The 19,390-nt window shown below is 40.8% G+C and overlaps 1 non-coding gene across 1 annotated transcript; it reads right to left on the reverse strand.

The window, feature by feature from the left end:
- Window positions 1-329: 329 nt before the first annotated feature.
- LOC148580648 (small nucleolar RNA R71) lies at window positions 330-436 on the reverse strand. The gene has a single exon (XR_015899084.1). It is a non-coding gene; the product is annotated as a small nucleolar RNA R71 (small nucleolar RNA).
- Window positions 437-19,390: the final 18,954 nt, after the last annotated feature.

Below are 19,390 nucleotides of genomic sequence, written 5' to 3' on the forward strand. Positions count from 1 at the left end.
ATTGTGGAAGTAGCATTCAAAAGCCAACCATCCATGCCAACAATTTTGAAATAAAACCACAGCTCATCACCCTTGTTCAGAAAAACTGTTCATTCAGAGGGATTGTCCAAGAAGACCCCAATCAACATTTAACCACCTTCCTGAGAATATATGACACAGTGAAGTCTAATGGTGTTCATCCTGACACCTATAGACTGCTCTTATTTCCATTCTCACTCAAGGATAAGGCAGCCAAGTGGCTGGAGTCTTTCCCAAAAGAGAGCTTGACAACTTGGAAAGATGTGGTGAACAAATTCTTAGCAAGATTTTACCCCCCTCAACGAATCAATAGGCTGAGAGCTGAGGTCCAAACTTTCAGGCAACAAGATGATGAGACTCTATATGAAGCATGGGAGAGGTTTAAAGACCTAACAAGGAGGTGCCCACCAGATATGTTCAATGAATGGGTGCAGCTGCACATTTTCTATGAAGGCCTCTCATATGAGTCAAAGAAGGCCATAGACCATTCATCCGGAGGATCTTTGAACAAGAAGAAGACCATTGAGGAGGCCATAGATGTCATTGAAACTGTAGCAGAGAATGACTACTTCTATGCTTCCGAAAGAGGGAACACAAGAGGAGTAATGGAGCTAAATAATGTAGATGCTCTGCTGGCCCAAAACAAGCTCATTACCCAACAACTGGCTGACCTTACCAAGAAGATGGAGAGAAACCAAGTAGCAGCAATCACCACTTCATCAACAACCCAAGAAGGAGTAAATGAGGAAGCAGAGGGAAGTCAGGAGCAAGCCAACTATATTGGGAATTCACCTAGGCAAAACCATGATCCATACTCCAAGACCTACAACCCTGGATGGAGGAATCACCCAAACTTTGGGTGGGGAAATCAACAAGACCAAAGCCTTGATCAAAGACGCCCAAATCTAAACAATGCAGCCCACCAATACTTCACATCTAGACCATATCAACATCCCCATAACAACACCTCTCCACATTCATATCAAGGCCAAAATAACCCTCCTCAGCCTGACCTATCATCATTTGATGAAGGACTCTCAAGGATTGAGAATCTACTTAAAGGCATAGGCAAAGAGATTCAAGACAATAAGGTATTCAAGGAGGAAGTGCGAACCAACTTCAAAAACCAGGGAGACACAATCAAGAGGCTGGAATCCCAAGTGGGGTATCTCTCTGAGCAGATTCCTAAACCCACAGATGGATTCCCAAGTGACACAGAGAAGAATCCGAGAGGTGAAACAAAGAAAATAAGATGGGAAGATTTCAAGATGGCCACTATAAGTGATAAGGTGATTTAGGACAAGCCAAGAAAGCTGTCAGAACAACCTGAAGATACCTCAGTAGAGAAGAAGGAAAAAGATCATCAAGAACCAGAAATCTCACAACAGGAGCTGCTGAGACTCTATGCACCTTTTTTTCAACTGCTCAATGGTGCTGTGGAGAAGAGAATATACTCAAGATTTCTTGACTTGTTTGCATCTCTGCATGTCAACATACCATTCATCAAGACTATTCAACAAATGCCCGCATACATCAAGTATGTGAAGGAGCTGCTTCCTGGGAAAAGCTCACTCAAGGGAGGCCAAACTATAGTGATGAACAAGGAGTGCAGTGCCATCATTCAACTGCAGTTGCCTACAAAAAAAAAAAGATCCGGGGAGTTTTTATGTCCCCTGTGCCATAGGGGAAACAATGTTTGATAGAGCACTCTGCGATTTGGGAGCAAGCATCAACTTAATGCCCTTATCCCTGGTGAAGAGGCTGCAGATCAATGAGATATTGCCCACAGATGTAGTCATCAGGCTGACTGACAAAACTCAAAAACAAGCAATAGGGGTGGTGGAAAACGTGTTGTTAAAGGTTGGGAAATATTTTCTTCCCAGAGACTTTGTCATCTTGGACATGGAAGAGAGTCACACTCACCCAATCATATTGGGAAGACCATTCCTAGCTACAGCCAGAGCACTCATAGATGTGGAGCGAGGGGAGCTAATATTGAGGATCCATGATGAACGACTCAGCTTTAATGTCTTCAAACTCTCGCAAGAAGCAGACCAAGAAAACAAAGAACCAAGCAAAGATCATAATGAGATGCTGACAGAGGAAGCAAGCACTGAAGCACAACCAGCCCATCTGGGAAAGCCCTGGGTTGATGAACAAGGAAATAAGCAGTTGTCACAACTCAAGAAAAAGCTGGAGGAATCTAAACCACCAGAGACATGTGAAAACAACAACAAAATTCCCTTAGAAGAAGAAGTCACCAAGAGCAAGGCAACATCAAAAGGGACAAAGAAGAAGGTACCAAGGGGGGTGGAGGAACAAGAAGATCCCTACGGAAGACTTTTCTCCAGGAGATAAAGTGATCTCAGCTTACTTCCCAGATATCCCCCCTAATCTCCCCACTGTACCATCTCAGTTACCTAAGGTCTTCACTATCAACAGAGTTCTCTCCTTGGAACATGTAGAGATCATTGATACAACCAATGGATATAAGTCCAAGGCAAGAGGGGAGGACTTGAAGCATTATCAACCTCCCTGATGAAGGAGAAACGTCAAGCTAGTAACGCTAAAGAAGCGCTTCCTGGGAGGCAACCCATGTTTTATGAGCTTTTACTAGTGAATAAGTCAATATTCATGAATTCCAACCTAAACTTGACAAACACTTGGTGAAATCCTTATATTCAGTATATAGTGAAGAACAAGTTTGGTGTTCAAAGCGTGCCAAGAAAGCATGAATGCAATCGAGAGCATGCTAGTCTTGGAGCTTTGAACAAAACTTTTCATCATAGTGCTACAAACTAAGTTTGGTGTCACCCCATGGTGCCACCAATGTGCATATAAGGATACACAGTTAGTTAGTTAGTTGGAGTTCATGAATAAACAAAATCTTTTCTTCTCTTGATTATTCTAGCCGTAAAGTTTAAATTTTTTTTATGATGTTAATTCTTCTTTTTTTTCTTTTATCTTTTTAGGAAAAGGAAAGGAACATTGAAGGAGATTGATTGGACAATTGAATGAGAAGGGCTCGGCCACTTCATGAAGAGGGACTACACACTTGTCTTAAGAAGGAATGCATTGGAAAATGTTGCCATGCAACATTGAAGAAAGGAGACTCTTGAAGACCGAATCAATATCTCTCATAAAATGATGATCCTTGTCCTTTCCCCATGCACAACCCCAACCGTCCATCTAGCAACCATTCCATCAATCCAAACCCTCCATTCACTCACAATCTCCCTATATAAGTGAGTCCTAGTGCATGCTTACCCCTCACACTCAAATTTCCACTCTCCATAATTCACACTTTCGGCGTCGAAAATCTTTTCATCACATCTCATCCTAACCAACCAAATTCTTCATCCCTCCTTACCTTCAAATCCCCTCACACAGCAACTCAAATTCATGGCATCATCAAGCTCCAAGAGGCAAAAAAAGGAAGGAACCAATGGAGAGCATTCCTTTCGATGAGAAGAGATTCAAAACTGCCTTCCATGAACGAGAATTTGAGCAGATCAAGCTTAAAAGGATATTACCCGAGTTAACCTTTCAATTCAATGAAGACGAATGCCCACAGATTCGGGAGAAAATTGAAAAAAGAGGGTGACAAAGGCTCACTAATCTAGAAGGAAAGATCAATGGAAACCTCATCAAAGATTTCTACGCAAATGTGGTGAGAGAAGACAAAACTAGGGCCCCAACCTTCAAAAGTTATGTAAGAGGAAAGGAGGTGGACTTCAGCCCAAATGCTATAACAAGAGCTCTTCACCTGATATCACCACATTTTGATGAGCCCAGTTATCATGCAAGGATAAGTAAAAGCCAAGACAATGATGAGCTCACTGAGATCTTGACTGACATCTGTGTTATAGCAGCTGACTGGGAGAGGTATAGAGATGGGAGACCCTGGTTCATCAAAAGGGGAGACCTTAGCCCGGAAGCCAAGGGGTGGTTTGAACTCGTGAGGAGGTCTATCCTCCCGGTTGCAAATAATTCAGAGGTTAATATTAATCGAGCAACTATGGTACATTGCCTAGTACAAGGTGGAGAAATCAATGTGCTTGAACTTATAGCTGAAAGAATTCAAGATTCAGCTGAGAAGCTTGAATCAGGTGCCAGGCTTTGGTACTCCAGCACCATTTTCAGATTATACAAAAAAGCCAAGGTGGTCTTTGAGGATAGCAATCCAGAATGGGTGAACCCTGGGAGGCTGATGACAACCCAGCGTATGGCCTATACTACACCTGCTCAGCAACATAGAAGGCCACAAATAGGGAAACTAAAAGCAAAAGAAGGAGCTCACCAAGAGGAGTCTCATCAGGAAGAATATCAACAAGAAGAGCATCCTTACCCAGCCGACTTGAATATGAATCACCTTCTAAAAGCCATTGAAGATTTGGGGATGAGACATATGGAAGGACAAGAGCAAATATTATACCTTCAGTCCAACTGGATGAGCCAACAAGAAGAGTGGCAGAAACAACAAATGGAGCAGCAACAGGAACAATACTCCCAGCTCACTCAAGCCATCCACCAAGTTACTGAGAGGCAAGAACGTCAAGATAAGCATTTGCAAGAACTCAATCAGCGGCAAATAGCTCAGATGAAAGCATTCAATGAGTTCACTATACTTAATGAAGGACGGCAACTACATAGGGAAGAGTTCAACGTAAACACTCAAGCCAAGTTGAACTACATGTCCAGTAATATACATCATCTACACTATGCCATCCCTACATATGATGAGGTCCAAAAAGATTTTGTAGAACAAGAAGAGAGGAAGGTGAAACAGCAGAAGGAAACACTCAAGAAGAAGATGGAAGATGGTGGTTTCTGGAAGAAGCTGATTGGAAAAAGCAAAGGAAGTGGGAGTACGAGCAATCAAAAGGGACACAAGGAGGACAAGCAAGGAGGAGAGCATGGACAACCACATGAGTAAAAGGTGGTGGAGTTCCTTCTTTGGTCCATCTTTTTCTATGCTTTGAATAAGGAAGATCTTGTATGAAATAGAACATGCTTCCATAATAAGTTTGAACCCTTTATAAATTCTGTCTTTTAAGTTTTTGTGTTGAAGAGGTCTATGTTCACTAGTCTTTATGTCACTGCATCCTTACTTAGCTTACTTGTATGCTTGTCCCTTTGAATCAAATGAAAAGAGAATGAGTGTTTTTAAAGACCAGAGAGGAGTTCATACTATGGAGTAAGTTCATGAGTTTATAGTATAGTCATAAGTTAGCTAAGTTGGTTCAACCATAAGGTGGGAGAACAACTATCTGTCATGAATACTATGCTTGAGACACACCCCATAAGACTAGCTAAATAAGAAGATCCTAATAAGAAAAAGGGAAAGAACAATAAAGGTTGAAAAATGAAAGAAAAAGAGTAAGCAATAAGGCTAGGCACCAATGGTTTTAATCTTGAGGCATGTGTCTGTAGTGCTCCTGTGTGAGGGATCTACTTGGATGAATAAGCTCTTAGGGGTGCCTTATTACTTGGTAACTTGGGTTAACTAACTCGGGATTATCAGCTGAAAGTCCACTATCAAGAGTAACCCTCAATACAGAGCATTTAGTAACCCAAAGAGGTGCTGGACACCAAGGCCTCAAGAAAAGAAAATAAATAAACTATGTGCCTGTAGTGTGTATGTATGGGGGAGAGACTTGAGCAAGTAAGTCCTTAGGGGTGCTTCAACACCTAGCACCTTGAACCAACTGGTTCGGGAGTGTTGGCTGAAAGCTTATTTTAAAGAGTTGCCCCCTTACAGAGCACTTAGCTTAAGAACAAAAATAAGCCCTGAAATGACAACAAAAGGATCAATGAATAAAAGTCTCATGGGATGAAATCAAAGTTAGTATTCTAGGACATGATAAAGGTCTGAAAGCCAGGAATGAACCTAAGTTGCTATGCATGAAACCACCATAAAACCAAGGACATGACTTCCACAAGAATTACTCATTTCTCTTGGCATTCCATTCATCATTCTCTTGTTCCAGTACTTGCTTAGGGACAAGCAAGCTTTAAGTTTGGTATTGTGATGCCAGGGCATTTTGGCCAGTTTCACTGACCTTTTCTTTACTGTTTTTAGGGTAGTTTCATGCATTTACTTAGGAAATAAGCTAGTTTGGGGTAGATATTCACTTACATCTTGATTCAAGCATACATTGTGCACTTTACATGATTTCATGAGGATTTTGTATGAATTTAATGACAAATTGGATGTTGCATTTCCTATGACTTGGACTAGAACTTTGATGGACTTTATTGCTTGATTTCAGGACAAAGGAAGCAAAGAAGAACCACACTAGTGGCTACGTTAGTTACACTAACGTTAACACTAACGTGGAATGGGAGTAACTTGCAAAGTTAATGAGAAAAGTAATTGCCAATAACGCTCTCGAAGCCATCATTGCCCACGTTAAGAGTCACGTTAACTAAGCTAACGTGAACTCTAACATGGAAGAAAGGAAATGGAGCCAACGTTAGTGACACTTAACATTATCACTAACGTTGGGTCAAGCTCAAAAGTGGCCACGTTAGTTGCCACGTTAACTTAGTTAACGTGGCCTCTAACGTTATGAAGAAAAGGGGACGCCAACATTAGTGTCATTTAACTTTCTCACTAACGTTGGCAAAGTCACAAGAAGCCACGTTAACTCCCACGTTAACCTAGTTAACGTGGAAGCTAACGTGAAGAAACTAGGTGGTCGACAACGTTAGTGACACCAAACATTGTCACTAACGTTGGGATGAACACACTATCCCCAAGAAGCCACGTTAACTCCCACGTTAACCTAGTTAACGTGGAGGTTGACGTGAAGAAGAAAGGTTATCGACAACGTTAGTGACACCAAACATTGTCACTAACGTTGGAAGGAGCCAACACAAGCCACAATGAGCCACGTTAACTCCCACGTTAACGTTAACTTAGTTAACGTGGAAGCTAACGTGAGGAGAGGGATGATGAGCCAACGTTAGTGACATTCAACTTTGTCACTAACATTGGAGATGGCTAGCATGGCCACGTTAGAAGCCACGTTAACCTAGTTAACGTCGACTCTAACATGGGAACTAAGGGGCACATTGGAACGTTAGTGACAATGTTAAGTGTCACTAACGTTCTCGAAGGTTGGCAAGCCTACGTTAAAAAGAGCCACGTTAACTAAGTTAACGTGGACTCTAATGTAGGGAAGGGGGAGGCTTCTCAACGTTATTGGGAAAGGTGAGTCCCAATAACGTGCGCGAAGGACAAAGAGGCAATGTTAGTGGCAACTTTTGTGCCACTAACGTTGAGGTTAGCGTGGCTCTTACTTGGGTGAGGAACGTTAGTGAAAAAGTTGAATGTCACTAACGTTCTCGAACCCATATTTTCACTGAACGTTAACGCCACTAACGTCCTGAGCTAAAAGTCTCTGCCCACTTCACACTTTCTCTCTGCAAATAAAGCTAAGCCCAATGAAGAAGAGAATTGCTTCAAACTCAAGATCCAAAGTCCCATACCCAAGACTTGAAGAGCGAACTAGAAGAACAGAAGAGTAGTATATATAGGAGTAGCTTTGAATTAAAATGGGAGTTGGAAATTATGGGGAGCCTCTTGGCATAGCACTACTCTCTGTATTTTACTTTCTCTGCACTCCTAGTTTTCATTATGTATTCTCCATCTTTGTTTTCATTTTCCAGAGCCATGAACAACTAAACCCCTTTCATTGGGTTAGGGAGCTCTGTTGTAATTTGATGGATCAATACTAGTTTTCATTATTCTTCTTCTATCTTTTCTCTTGATTTTACTTGAAAGCTTTCGATCTTCATCCAATTGGGTAGTTATCTTGGAAAAGAAGCTATTCATACTTGGATCTCTTCTGAACATTAAAAGAGGAATCAAGAGATCATACTAGAAATGCTTTCTCATGCTGGACCAAATTGGGTTTGGATGGATATGTGACTATACTCCTCTCAACACTTGATTTGGGAAATGCATGTGGTATAATCAGTGATCATACTTCATCTCTTCTCATGAGCAATTGACCAAGGAATTGGCTATTGATCAAGATTTGAGAGATTGAATTACAAGAAATTGTAATTCGATCACTTAAGATTGCCAAGGAGATCAATGAGTGCATTGATTGAGGAAGAGATGAAAATGAAATTGATCCGGAGAATGCAACATCTCTTAAGCCCAATGAACTCCCCATTCTTGATCTTACCCATTCTCTTTAATTTATGTCATTTACTTTTATGAGCAATTCCCCCATTCCCATTTACAATTCTGCAATTTACTTTCAGTCATTTACTTTCAGCTCTTATTTCTAGCATTTACTTTTTCTGTCATTTACCTTCCCGCCATTTTATTTTCTGCAATTCTCAACTCAAATTCTGGATTTTCTCAACTAGAACATTCCTCTAGTTAAAGTTGCTTGATCAATCAATCCCTGTGGGATTTGACCTCACTCTATTGTGAGTTTTTACTTGACGACAAATTCGGTACACTTGCCGAAGGGAGATTTGTAGAGAGGCAAGTTTTTCGTGCATTATTATGCCTGGCAAGCTCCATTCTAGATGGGAAGGACCCTTCAAGGTGAAGGAGATAAAGCCTTATGGGGTGGTGGAATTGTTTGATCCTAAAAGTGAGGCAACTTTCAAGGTGAATGGACATAGAGTGAAGAAGTACCATGGCTACAAGCTCCCAAAGAAGCTAGAGGTTTTCCTGTTAATGGATGCACCTAAAGGAGGAGAAGCTTGAGTGACTGACCGTCCAAATTAAGGACGTTAAAGAAAAGTGCTTGGTGGGAGGCACTCCACCGTGGTAAGATCTTCCTTGTGTATACCTTCTTATTTTTAGCTCTAGATTTTTGTATATTTTGTGACTTCTTGATGTTGTTGATTGCATAGGAATTCTAGTTTTGTTGATCTTGTTGGATAATTAGGATGTTCATATAGATTTCCTCATTTGGGTATGGATAAATTATTGAAGTAGAGAGAATTCTATGTTTTGAATGGTGCATGAATTTGAGAGTGTTCTCTTGACTACTAGCTTAAACACCTGCCAAAAATGTGTTAGAATAGCCTTTTCTATGTTGTAAAAAAAAAGCAAGGAAAAAGGGCATCCGCCCGCAAGCGCACTGTGCGCGCGCGCGCTGGTGGTGCATTTCATACTCCTGGTCCAAAAACCCGAGAGTCATGCCCACCTTGTGCCCATTTCATGCAAGGCACCCATACGCCAGCGTGCATGCCGCCTGCGCGCCCCTTGCAAATTGGCCATCGACGCGCAAGCGCACTGTGCGTGCGAGCACCGATGGTGCAATATGAACTCCTTGGTACAAAAACCAGAGAGTTGTGCCATACTTGTGCCTAGCCTGTGCCGGCACTAACGCGTCCGCGCACTGCGCGCATCCGCGCCAGTAGCCAACCCCATCAGACACGCATCCGCGCACTGTGTGCGTCCGCGCGCCTGTGCTGCATATCAACTCTGGTACAACACAACCGAGAGTTAGGCCTACTTTGTGCCAACCCTGTGCCAGGGGCCCAACTATATTCACGCGAACGCGCCCATTATGCGTACGCGTCCCTCGCTCCACCTTCACCGATGCGCTATTACACCGTGCGTGCGCGCGTCGGTCGTGCGAATCAGTTTTAAAGCTGCGCGCCCTGCTTCTATCCCTCTCCCACTCTCTTTCTTATTTCTTTCTTCTTCTTTCTCCATCACCTCCCTTCTCTTGTTTCTCTTCCACAATCCACCACCACTGTCTCAGGCTACTCACTGATGACCACCACCACTTCTGGTGGCACTACATCTATTCTATCTCTTTCTTATTCTCACAAGAGAAAGTTCCACCTCGATTCTTTTACACTTCTTAAGGTTCTACTTCTTCCATATCTCATCTATTACTTTCTTTACATAATCTCTTCTTTCTCTTCTTTCTTGTTGATTCACTTATTTTCTCTTTTAGTTGCATAATTATACTACTTACTTTTTGTTTGTTTCCTTTTCCTTTTTCTTGCTTTTCCATGGATGTTGAATTTGAGTTGTAAATTGCTTTAATAGATCTTCTTGTTGCCTTTCTTTATCTTTGTCTGTAAGTGATGTTGTGTGATGATTGATATTTCATTTTGGACTTCTAATTGGTTGAGTATCTCATAACTACTCTTTGCTTGATAATTGCACGCCAAGTGTTCGAAGAAATGCACGAATGCCATTTTGGTTTATTTTAATTATGTATCTTCAATTTGGTTCTTCCTCCTCACTCACTTGCTTTCCTCTAAATTCATTGAGTCCACTTTGCTTGCTTAAAATGTATGCTTGCTAATTAGATCTCATTGAACATGACTTGCTCTTTGTTATGGATGCTTGAGAATATTCTTCTCATGCCTTATTGCATGCTTTACTTCCTCTTGCATCCCATGCCAAGTGTTGTGACCCATGCATTTATGATCATTTTGTCACACATTTCTTTTGGGCATTACTTCTCACTTGTATGTTTTTGTTGAGATGATTCTTTGGGTTTAATGCTTTCCTTTTTCCCCTCTTTTTGCAGGATAGCCACCAAGAAAGGCAAGGAGAAAGCTTCAAGGAAACCGACCACAAATAGGGCACCCCAAATGTCAAACTCTAAGGCGCACTCTTCATTGGGAGCCAAACCCTTACCTAAGAAGGCGAAGGCACCCGCTCTTATTGATGAAAACGAGAAGAGCAAACCGGCAAAGGATTCTTCAAGGTTCCCCAACCGCTTCTGTGAACTAGTGTTCCCCGCCATGGTTGGAAGGAACTATCTTGCTGAATATCTACTCCCTCTGCCGGACAAAGTTGCTCCTTGTATTCTATCCCGCATTGAACGGTGAGGATGGGAGTTTCTTCTGCGAAAAACACAAGAGGTCAACCTCTCATGGGTGGTAGAATTCTACACTAACTACCATCTTCCCTCTCTTCAATCGATATACATGCGTCAGAAGCAAGTCTCAGTTTCAGAAGAGGCTATTCAGCAAGTGCTTAATGTCTTTGATGGGACGCAGAAGCTGGTGAATTAAAAATTATTAAAATGGTTACGTTGCAAGTATAGTTCTTAACTCACCGAAAATCTGGCAATCAATTTAAAAGTATGTTACAGAGAATTTCAATTAAAATTACTGGGAGTTTTAAGTCCCAGGTCGTCTCCCAACGAGTTGTAGAAAAGTGTGCTATCTTATTAATCAGATGTTCCAAGAAGTTGAGCTAAGTAAATTGGGATGTAAATTGAGGAAATTTAAATAATATGAATAAAAGCCTTGACTGGGAGTTGATTGGTTGGAATTTCTACTATTGATGGTGCGATTGTAAGATTAATTTATAATTAATGGTTATTCTGTTTGGTTATCCTTTACTAGGTAACGGAAAGTCAAATAAGTTGGAATGCCAGATCTGTTCACAAGTTGTAACCCACTTAGTTCAAAGGGATTGGCGTCGGTGACAGGATAGCAATCCAACATTTAACCCAATTACAAATTTTCTTTCAATCCTTCCAACTCAAGAGTTCCTTTTAATCAACTCCCCATCAAGTAAGGAAACTACTCACGCATTGTAAATAAAGAATCCATAGCACATGAAAGGGAATTAAAAGAAGACATGATTATTAGAATTGAAATTGAATTAAAAAGAAATAATCCTTGCATTAAATAATCATAAAAGTATCTGAATGACAAAACTGAAGAAAACAGAGAACATGGAAGAATAAAACCAAGTTAAGAAAACAAACTAGAATGATGAAGTCTTGATGAGGAAATAACTCTTCTCAATGTTCTAATGCTAAGACCAATTGAAAAATTAAAATCCTAAAAACCTAGAGAGGAAAACCTAAGAGAGTGAAAAAAAACTTGATCTTAAACTACTGAATGAATGTGTCTTTTGTTTCTGCATGTTCTCTGACTCTGGTCTGCAGTTCCGGGCCGAAAACTGGGCCGAAATGGGGTCCAAAATCGCCCCTAACGAATTCTGTAGATTATACAGATCGCACATGTCACGCGATCGCGTCATCCATGCAGACGTGTCATTCACATTTTTCCTTGCCACGCGTTCGCGTCGTCCACGCTACCGCGTCGCTTAGGCTTTCCAATCCTCGCGGCCACGTGAGCCATGCGGCCGCGTCGCTGCGATTTGCTCTCCTTCGCGCGGTCGCGTGAGCCATGCGACCGCGTCACTTCTCGTTGGTTATCTCCTCAAATTCTTGTGTTCCTTCCATTTTTGCTAGCTTTCTTTCCAATCTCCAACTCATTCATGCCCTATAAAGTCTGAAACACTTAACACACAGATCACGGCATCGAATGGAATAAAGGAGAATTAAAAATAAATAATTAAAGTCTCTAGGAAGCAGTTTTCAAACATGTAATAAATTCAGGAAGGAAATCTAAATGCATGCTAATTTAATGAATAAGTGGGTAAGGATTATGATAAAACCACACAATTAAACACAATATAAACCATAAAATAGTTGTTTATCAACCTCCCCACACTTAAACATTAGCATGTCCTCATGCTTAATTGAAGGAGATAATAAGGAAATAAGTATGAACATGTAGAAACTCATGAAATGCAATACAAACCTATATACATATAAATAAATGCAACTATATGATTCTTGTCCACTTGATCAAAAGTAAATAAGCTCTTCAAAACAGTTACAAATCAAATTCCACTAATTATATCATTATACAGTAAAATGGATAAAAGCGCAAGAAGATAGCTCATGAAAGCAGGGAACATGAAAATTCAAGTATTGAACCCTCATTGATAATGTATGTACGCTCTAATCTCTAGTGTATAGGGTGATCACTCTATCCTTCTCTAATCATGCTTTCTAACTTTTGTTCTTCTCCTAACCAATCAACAACAGTTAATATATCAATGCAAACATCATGAGGTCTTTTCAAGGTTGTAATGGGGCTAAGGTATAGGTAGGGATGTATATTTGGTCAAGTGAGCTAATAAATTGAATCTTTAATTAACCCAAGCTCTAACATAACTTGTATACACTTAATGTAATCTTTAAAGTTCATACCTAGCTTCCCAGAATTCCCTTTTTCAATCCATACTCATGTATCAACTTATATTTTGGTTCTATCATATGTACACTGATCTTTGAATTCTGAATTTAACATTGGGGTAATTTTGTCCCCTTATTTATTGATATTTCATATTTTTTTATTTTTTTTATTTTTTTATTTTTTTATTTTTTTATTTTTTATTTTTTATTTTTTTTGAATAAATAAAGTTTATCAATGCACATAGATTTTTCATTCTTATATTTTCACATGAGTAGGTATCTAAATTCCCCTTAAATTTTTATGACACATTCCCTTAACAACTTTTGTTCCCACAATTTTTCATACTTAACTAGCACACATAATTCTATCTTAAGCTAACCAAAGATTCAATTTAGGATATACAATTGTTTTTCGGCTTAAGGTTAGTAATGTGGTAAAATATCAAACAATGGGAATTAAAGGCTCAAAGTGGTTAACAAAGGTAATTGAAAAGGGTAGGCTTAATTTGGATGAGTGAGTTTAAACAAATAATGGCCTCAATCATGTGCAAGCATGCAAATATAATAACTATTGGACATATAAGATAAAACAAAATATAGATTACAATCATAGAGAAGTAAACACACAAAAATGAAATAATTATGGTTAAATAATGTAACCATTCATAAAGGCTTAAATCTTCCACAGGTTGTGTGTTCTTTAACTCAAATATCATGTTCCAAATACAACTCAAGCAAATTTATCATAAGAATTTTTTTTGAAAAATTAGTGAAATTTTTTTCCAAAGATAGATTTTAAAAGAAACTTATTGTCTTTTCAATCAAGTAGAACATGCATGCAACTATCCTAACCTATGCAATTTATTCTATTCTATAAAGGAAAGAAAAATCTAACTAAAATATCCTAATTATTGGTGCCAGAGAAGAGAATTTACCTCCGGAAGTCAGGTACTGACTGACCTCCCCACACTTAAGGCTTTGCACCGTCCTCGGTGCCATCTGTCAGAAACAGGGGTGGGCTGGTAGCAGTATCTCCATCATCGGGACCGTCATGGCTCCCTGTGCTAGTAAAGGAAGTGGAGTCCGGGGTGTCTGAGTCTCTGAAGCGTCTCTTGAGTAGCTCCTTGAGGTGTTTGAATCGGCGCTCGTTACAGGGCTCTCTCATCTTTGCTTTCTGTTCTTGCCGATCCAACCGTTCGATTATCTGCTGGAGCAATTTCTCAGTAGTAGATGCTTGTGGTGTTGAAGAAGGATTATCTTCAAATGGAGCAGTAGGAAGGCTTGTAGTGGCTGCTGAGAGTCTGAGGTATTTCCCGTTAGGGACATATTGATCATCCCGTAGAAGCATGGCTTTGGTGTCCCCAGCTCTGTAGGAGACTCCGGCTGCTGAGACAAGATCTGAGACCAAGGCGGGGAAAGGTAAGTTGCCCGCAATTTGTATGTGTTCCATAGCATTCCGGATATGTCTTGAGAGATTCAGAGGTTGGTCTGTAAGGATGCACCATAGTAGAACAGCCATGTCTGCAGTGAAAGAGGACTCATGAGTGCTCGGAAAGACGTAATGGGACATGATCTGTGCCCATACGCGAGCCTCCAAGGTAAGTGCTAAAGCCAAGATTCCCTTAGGGCGGGTACGGTGGTATCCGTAGATCCAACGGCTGCCAGGTAATGCGATAACTCCGAGAACGGAGTCCCAGTCGAATTGGTATCTCTGGCGCTGAAGGGCGGCTTCTTGAAAAGTGTCCATTCCTGCTGGAATAGGGGGAAGACTCAGAGCTTGCTGAATGGCCTCTTCTGTGATGGGGACTTGCTTCTGCTGGACATAAACAGATTGCAGGGTCGGCATGTAGAAGTTGGAGTAGAACTCAACTACCCAAGAAAGATTGACCTGCCTTGGCTGTTTCCGTAGGAAACCCCATTGTCTTCGCTCAATTTGCGGCTCAACAAAGGTGGCAATATTGGACGGGAGGATAAGAAGGTATTCATTGTTATAGTTCCTTTCTGCCAGGATAGGGAACATCTGCTCATAGTAGCGATTGGAAAATCGCACAGCGTTCTTTGCTGGAAAGGCTTTCTCCTTTTCGTCAACCTTTATTATCCTCTTGACTCGTTTTGTTGAGGGCTTGACTGTGGTTGAAGAAGGTTCTACCACTAATGCTCTTTTAGTTCCTCTTCTTGCTGGTGGTCTGGAAGTAGCTTTCTCTTTCCCTTTCTTGGTGGCCATCCTGAAAGAAGGGAAGAGAAAGAAAATTAAATTTAAAGAGAGATACAGCAAGGAAGGAAACGGAAAAGAGGGTGAATGATGCTCAGTAAAATGTAGATGACATTAACACATGCTCTCGAGTACATATGAAAAGCCATCAATGGGAAATAGCTAGTGCATAAAAAGACAAGTGAATGCAAGGTGTTTATTGGCATGCTGGCAAAGGACATGAGTAGCATAGGCCAAGCATTACTTGTAACAAACCATCACGTTTGTATTGACAATTGAATTCAATTAATAAAATAATAAGGGAAAGTTGTGAAAAGCAAGCATTGAATAGTATAGTAACATAGAGAAGTGCATAATGCCACATGGGCTTTTTCACAAACACATAGCATGCATGGTGAATAGGGTATAGAAAATATGAAGATGAACATGCAAGCAATCCCTTAAATGGGAGAAAAATAATTGTCAAATAATTTGCAATAATCTACAAGCATATAATGAGGGATGATGACTCAAAAGGTTTCTAAAACCATGTAAAGAAAAGAAAAGAAGAAGAAGAAAAATAAAAATTTGAAAAGAAAAAGAAAAGAAAAAGAAAATAATAATAAATATACATAATATAATAAGAATGATAGAAAAGAGAAGAAGGAAGAAGAAGGTAAAACCTTGTTAATGATGGTGAGAGAGATAGAGAGTGAAAGGTGAGATAGAAAGGGGAAGGGGGAAGGAAGAAAGAAGGAGGGAAAAGAAAAATTAGGATTTGGAGGAGAAGAAGATAAGATATGTGGCAATTTTAGGTTGAGCTGTGCGGCGCATGCGACACGGCCGCGTGGGGCACGCGTTCGCGTGGGTGCGCGGGAGGGGGGCGCGATCGCGTCGGTCACGCGGTCGCGTGACCCATGTTATGCGTCTCGCGCGAGTGCAGCCTCGCTCCAGCACAACTCTCTGTTCAATTTAATTCAATTGCCAAATTGGGGTGACGTGATCGCGTGGGTCACGCGATTGCATGAATGTGCGTCATAAAATGGGTGACACGGCCGCGTCGGCGACGCGGTCGCGTGACAAGGATTGTGTTTCCAGCACCAATCCAGCATCACTCTCGCACAAAATGTTGATGTGCACCCTTTTACGTCGAAAATTCAGGGCACGCGGCCGCGTGGAGCACGCGGTCGCATGGGTCGATTTGTGCCATTGGCATGCCTCCAGCCGCGATCCAGCCGGACTCTCTGTTCATTTATTATTATTTTTTTTATTTATTTAATTTTTTTTTTTAAAAAAAAGTATAAAGACATGTAAATGAAAGAGCACGAAAGCACTAATAAAGAGAAGAGTTATTAAAGAAGAAAAACTAAAAGTGAAGAAAAGAACGATCATACCGCGGTGGGTTGTCTCCCACCAAGCACTTTGCTTTTACGTCCGTAAGTTGGACGCTCCAATAGCTCAATCTGCTGCGATGTGGGGTCTTCCAAGTGGAAGATCTCAAGCTCCTTATTTTTCTGCACCTTCTCACCATGGTATAGCTTCAGGCGTTGTCCATTAACCTTAATAAGTTCAGAGCTTGAAGGATGGCTTAGGTGATAAACTCCGTACGGTTCAGCCTTCTCTATTCTGTATGGACCTTCCCATTTTGATCTCAACTTACCGGGCATGAGCCTTAGTCGAGATTTGTAAAGGAGGACAAAATCTCCAGGTTGAAACTCTTTCTTCTTGATGTTTTGATCATGCACAGCTTTCATCTTTTCCTTGTATATTCTGGAGTTCTCATAAGCCTCCAGGCGAAGGTTCTCCAGTTCCTGCAGTTGCAACTTTCTTTCAGCTCCAGCATTCTTGATTCCCATGTTGCACTCCTTAACTGCCCAGAAGGCTCTGTGTTCTATTTCAACTGGGAGATGACAAGCTTTTCCATAAACCAAGCGGAAGGGACTCATCCCAATGGGTGTCTTGTATGCTGTTCTGTATGCCCACAGTGCATCTTGTAGCCTGGTGCTCCAGTCTTTTCAATGAGGCTTTACTATCTTTTGCAAGATACGCTTAATTTCTCTGTTTGACACCTCGGCTTGCCCATTAGTTTGGGGATGGTAAGCAGTTGCAACTTTATGGATTATCCCATGCTTCTTCATCAATCCTGTTAGTCTCCTGTTACAAAAATGGGTGCCTTGATCGCTTACGATCGCTCGTGGTGATCCAAAGCGGCATATAATATGGTTTCTCACAAAGGAAACAACAGTGTTAGCATCATCAGTGCGGGTAGGAATTGCTTCCACCCATTTGGAAACATAATCCACAGCTAACAATATATAAAAATGTCCACTAGAATTTGGAAATGGACCCATGAAGTCAATGCCCCAAACATCAAAAATTTCATAGAAAAGCATATATTGTTGAGGCATCTCATCCCTCTTGGATATGTTACCAAATTTCTGGCATGGGTGACAAGATTTACAAAACTCAGCCGCATCTCTAAAAAGAGTAGGCCACTAGAATCCGCAGTCTAAGATCTTTCTAGCTATTCTTTGAGGGCCAAAGTGTCCTCCACTCTCAGATGAGTGACAAGCCTCTAAAATGGACTGGAATTCTGATTGAGGCACACAACGTCTAATTATCTGGTCAGTGCCACATCTCCATAAATATGAGTCATCCCATATATAATATTTAGACTCACTTTTCAGCTTGTCTCTTTGATGTTTAGAAAAATGTGGGGAAATGTGCGGCTAACTAAATAATTAGCAACAGGTGCATACCAAGGGACTACCTCAGATACTGCTTGCAGGTTGTCAAAAGGAAAATTATCATCTATAGGAGTAGAATCATCCTTAATATGTTCAAGGCGACTCAAGTGGTCTGCTACGAAATTTTGATTACCACTCCTATCCTTTATTTCTAAATCAATTTCTTGTAATAGCAGTATCCAACGTATAAGTCTTGGTTTGGATTGCTTTTTAGCTAATAGATACTTTAGAGCTGCATGGTCCGAATACACTACTACTCTAGTACCAAGTAAATTAGCCCGGAATTTATCCAGAGCAAAAACAATAGCAAGTAGCTCTTTCTCAGTAGTAGTATAATTGGACTGGGCAGTGTCTAAAGTCTTAGACGCATAGGCAATAACAAAAGGATCCTTACCTTCACGCTGAACCAGCACTGCTCCTACTGCATGGTTGGAAGCATCGCACATGATTTCAAATGGCTGGTTCCAGTCTGGTCCTCTCACAATTGGGGCTTGCATTAGAGCAGTCATCAGCTTATCAAACGCTTGTTTGCAATCCTCACTAAACTCGAACTCAATATCCTTCTGCAGTAATCTGGATAAGGGAAGTGCCACCTTACTAAAGTCCTTAATAAATCTCCTGTAGAAACCTGCATGGCTAAGGAACGAACGGACTTCCCTCACAGAAGAGGGGTAAGGTAAACTAGAAATAACATTCACCTTTGCTGGGTCTACAGTAATGCCATTATTAGATACCACATGTCCTAATACAATCCCTTGTTTTACCATAAAGTGGCATTTTTCAAAATTCAATACAAGGTTTGTATTAACATATCTATCTAATACTCTAGATAATCCATCTAAGCAAAGGTTAAAAGAATCACCATAAATGCTAAAATCGTCCATAAAAACTTCCATACAGTCCTCAATAAGATCAGAGAAAAGACTCATCATGCACCTTTGGAAGGTGGCTGGTGCATTGCACAAGCCAAAGGACATTCTCTTATAAGCATAAGTCCCAAAAGGATATGTAAAAGTAGTCTTTTCCTGATCCTCAGGAGCTATATGAATCTGGAAATAACCTGTGTAACCATCTAAAAAGCAATAATGTGATTTACCTGACAGGCGATCCAGCATTTGATTAATGAATGGAAGTGGGTAGTGATCCTTACGAGTAGCTTGGTTGAGACGCCTGTAATCAATGCAGACTCTCCAAGAATTCTGAACTCTAGTTGCTATGAGCTCTCCATGCTCATTCTTCACGGTAGTGACTCCGGACTTCTTGGGCACCACTTGTATTGGGCTTACCCATTTACTGTCTGAAATGGGATATATGATACCGGCCTCCAATAGTCTGGTCACCTCCTTCTTGACAACTTCCAAGATGGTGGGATTCAATCTTCTCTGGGATTGACGGACAGGTCTTGCTCCCTCTTCTAAAAATATTCTGTG

This window comes from Arachis ipaensis, chromosome B10, assembly GCF_059453495.1.
Source record: "Arachis ipaensis isolate K30076 ecotype BB chromosome B10, ASM5945349v1, whole genome shotgun sequence".
In the NCBI taxonomy this organism is placed as follows: Eukaryota; Viridiplantae; Streptophyta; class Magnoliopsida; order Fabales; family Fabaceae; genus Arachis; species Arachis ipaensis.